Below are 4,421 nucleotides of genomic sequence, written 5' to 3'. Positions count from 1 at the left end.
TCCCGTCCTTTGGTATGCACTTTGCACCCACAAAGTGTAAGGTCATGTTTGTGGACGTGCAGTCACTGAACACGCCACTTACGATCCAGGGAGAGGTACTGGAAGTTGTGGAGCGTTTTACGTACCTTGGAAGTTGTATTAGTTCTGATGCTGTAGCGTGACATGAGGTGAATGCACGAATCTGCAAGGCTCGGGCCGCGTTTGCTAACTTGAGACACCTATGGTTTCAGAATGGTTTATCCCTGAATCTGAAGGGATGTGTGTATCAAACTACAGTACGGGCTGTTTTGTTGTATGCCTGTGAGACTTGGCCTATTCGAGCAGCGGAACTGAGACTTCTTCAGGTGTTCGACAATCGCCGTCTCAGAACCATAGCTCATGTGGGTTGGTGTCGACGAATCCGTAATGAGGCAGTTAGAAAGCGTGTTTTCGGTTGTGTAACAGGTACTTCCATTGAAGAATGTGTCCAGCACCAGAAGCTGCGTTGGTTGGGACATGTGTTACGTATGCCGAACCATCGTTTGCCGAAGAGAGTACTGTTTTCCATACCCAATTCGGAGTGGCGTAAACAGAGAGGTGGCCAACCCTTGACTTGGCAGAGGAGGATGAAGGAGATCACGAAACGCTTGGGTGCTGTCGGTGCTACTCGCCTTCCAGGATGGGGGCCGCGTGATCCTCACTGTGCCTGGTTGGAGACACTACAAGATATGGCTGCCAACCGATGTCAGTGGCGTTCTTGTTGTCAGTTTCTACCCAGATTGCCTGAGTGAATGTCTGGAGGTGTAGGCACCTCGGAATGATTGTGTTATCTTTTTCTTCGCAGTAAGGCTTTCAAATAAATCATCACTGTATGGCAGTGAAGTACCGTTATGTGATGATGATGGTGCTTACGCATGCACCTTGGACTCAGACTCCGGAATAACCCTACCAAATGTGGAGTCATTGACCACATTGCTTGGTACTAGGCACTGGCTAGACAGGAACTTTTCCAATCACGCTCCGCTGCATCTGGATTGTTGCCTCACTTTGAATATCAGGGACGAAATGCCTCAGTGGTTAGAGCGTGGATTTACTAACTGGAAGGTCTGTGGTTCGTACCCAGCCTCAGCATCTCAGCTTTTCCTGTCTAGGTTTGGGCAACCTGGCCGTATCCCAGCATTCGTGCTTTCTCCGGTTGGCATAGCAGCTAGGGACTAAAAGGGTGTCACAGCTGAACGACCGGGATGCCAAGTCTCCCATGTTGTTTATCAGCATGAATGTAGCTGATCGGGGTATCCTCCGGTGGACGTTACCAGCCACGAATAGATTGCTTGATGTAATTGTCCAACCTTTTGAGCGTGTTTCGGTGGACTCGACCATGCACGAGCGAATATGTCAGCCTCGGTATCATGTAGTTCCCTATGATCTCCATTCATTGATGCGGCTTCAACGGGGTACGCGTCACCCCATCAAACAGTTTGAGCAGCTGCTGTTGGTGGTTGCAGACTCTTATCTCCTTAAAAGTAAAGGGGATGCCCAAGTATGCCGCGGTTCCTGTTGTCCCAGAGGATTGATGAGTTCCTTGGCGCAGCAAAACGGTTCGACTGAAACCGCTGTTGCCGGATGTTTCCTGTCCCCATAAATCTCCATTGCTTTCATCTTTTTGGCGTTTGTCTTCATATCAGCTCTTCCCAACATGATCACAGTAGCTTCAAGCTTCTCTTTAAGGCTAGCTCGGGTTTCCGTACACTACCGAGTGATCAACGAAGGCAATTCCAACCACTAGGATGTCATGGGACTGTTATCCTAGCTGCGGCATCGAATAACGAAGAACCTCATCCATTGCCATGGTGGACAATACAGGGAAGGTGGTTTTCCCTGCCTCCCACTTCTGTGGCAGTGGACCTCGGAACTGAGGAGAACCGCTACAGTATTCTCATAGGGCTATGCAATGTATCGAAGTAGGGATGACGGTGTTCCTAACGCCTCAGCAGATGTGGCAATTGTATCGTGCGAAACCCAATCAAACGCTTTCGAGAAATGAACAAACGCCAAACGGGTTAGAAGCAGTCGCTGAAGGGTGGTGAACCAGGGCGTGTAACAGCAATGTTTCCTCCATACAACCATCTGGGTGTGGAAGTGCGAACTGGAGTGAGGGCGTTTGCATTCTACGGCTCCAGCGATCAGCGAGCACCTTATAAACGCATCGAATACGGATGGATAACATGGAGATCGGTCTCAGTCAGTTCGGTGAAGTCGAATTTGGGGTTTTTGGGACTAGGGTAATACGAGAACGATACAGATGGCGAGCCCCCAAATAATAGTAAGTTTAAATACCCAGCGAGGTCGCTGGCGTTGAAATGGTGAGTCACCCTGGGCGTGAAATTGTCCAGACCCGGGGACGAATTGACCATTAAACGGATCATACGGCCGACTTCCTCGTATGTGATTGGCTGGATCAAACTCCAGTCGGATGGTAGCAGTGTATGACTTAGCCGGCAGGCCATCCACGTGTTTTGGAGCAGAGAGCACCTGTTTCGAATACTGCTCGGTGTTCAGAGGTAGGACGCAGTTACCTTCGTATACATCCTTCCACGACCCATCGAGTACGACAGACGCTGCATCTTTCCGTCTTTGGCGGTGTAGGGTCTAGTTGGTGGCGTATTCAGCTCGGCGGACCTGCTTTTGGTTGGCCGGCACACGATAGGCTGGCGGATGATGGCGTATGTGGAAGTGTCTTGAAGGCGTGGAGGTCCAGAATTAACAAGACTTGCCCCATGATACCAGACTGCAACCCCCGAGCAAATGCCAGGTCGAGTGGACTGTCAGCATGGGATTCCAAGAGCGACACGGTACAGTCTACGTTTTGTTTAATTGAGACGCCATAGTCATCGGCTTCTGGTGAATAGGCCGTTGTTTGACCAATGGTTTGTTCAGGGCCATGGATGATAATTCGTCCAATTATGCTTGTCAGTTAAACACGTAACCTGTTTTTGATGCGGATAGCTGATCAAGCAGAACAATATTTGTCGAATCTTACGAACAGCGTGGTTTTGATGTCAAAACGGATACAAATGGTTCAAGAGTGATTGCGACTTGTTGGGAGCAGCGGTCACTGGAATTTTCCACTCGACCGAGCTTGTCGAAAAATAATGCGGGAACAATCAGCGCAGGCTAGTTGGGCGGCCACGTTCGTGCCCGCTGTATCATGGACCTGAACTTCACGTTGGGCTACCAAGCCAGCCTTTGATTTGTAGCATTCGCCACGTTCCTCATACGTGAGGCCCACGAGTCTCTCCTGTGTACCGGTTGGAACTGGTGCTGAGGCACCAGACGATTCGTTTTATCGTCCAATTAACCAGCACTATGAAACTAAACAGGATGGTTAGCTCTACCTGGAACTGCTGAACTCTTGGCTCATCCAGACTGACAGCCGGGCTATCCAGTTGGTACCACGAAGAGGTTGTTCAACGACCTTACTACTGCTTTTACTACCACCTGCACTCGTGGGATATCTGAACTTGCCACAGTGTGACTGTCCAGACGCGCCAATGTACAATAACCCTTTTTTTCCATCGGATGCTTGATCAAACTACGTAACCACTGCACTCCAGCAGTGAAAGCTGGAGTATAAGGTCGAAAGTTGAAGTGTTCGACGTCCTAGACATCGTTTGTGTGAAATAATTGTACAAAAATAGCGTGTCGACCAGCCTGTAAGTCATCGTCGACAGCACACGAACCCTGTTCAACTCTGATGCTTCGCTACCGTACAGTTATGATTTATTTGAAAGCCTTATTGTGAAGGAATGAAGGTGGGCATGGAAGTGACGTAGTACTAGCCCACCACAATCATTCCGAGCTGACTACATTAAACACTAATTTAGGCAACCTGGATAGAAATTGACAACAAGAATGCCACTGACATTGACTGGCAGTCATACCTTGTAGTGTCTCCAACCAGGGTGCAGTGGGGACCATAAAGTCCTTATCCCAAAAGGCGTGTCACAGACAGCACCCAGACTTCGTCATCTTTATCGTATTCTTTTGCCAAGTCAGGATTAGACCACCTCTCTGTATGCGCGTTTGAATTAGGTCCAGGAAAACAGCGCTGCCTTTGGCATACGCCATTCATGGTCTGAGCAACGCAGCTTCTGATGATAGACACATTGTTCAGTGGAAGTTCCCGTTGCACAACAAAACACTCGCTTTTTAACTGCCTCATTATGAATTCAGTGGCATCAACCCACACGAGCCATGGTTTTGAGAAAAGGATTTCCCTGTTGTGTTCGACGAGGAATGGAAAAGACTGAGGGCCCGGGTTTGACACAGTTGAAACGGAAGAAAGTGATTTAGCAATAAAAGATGAAACATTTGAAAAACAGAACAAATATACGACATTCACCCCCCCCCCCCCGACGGGGAAACAAATGCACGGCTGGCGC

Source organism: Opisthorchis viverrini (genome assembly GCF_000715545.1).
Source record: "Opisthorchis viverrini unplaced genomic scaffold opera_v5_83, whole genome shotgun sequence".
NCBI classification, from domain to species: Eukaryota; Metazoa; Platyhelminthes; class Trematoda; order Opisthorchiida; family Opisthorchiidae; genus Opisthorchis; species Opisthorchis viverrini.
This window is presented reverse-complemented; position numbering follows the sequence as displayed.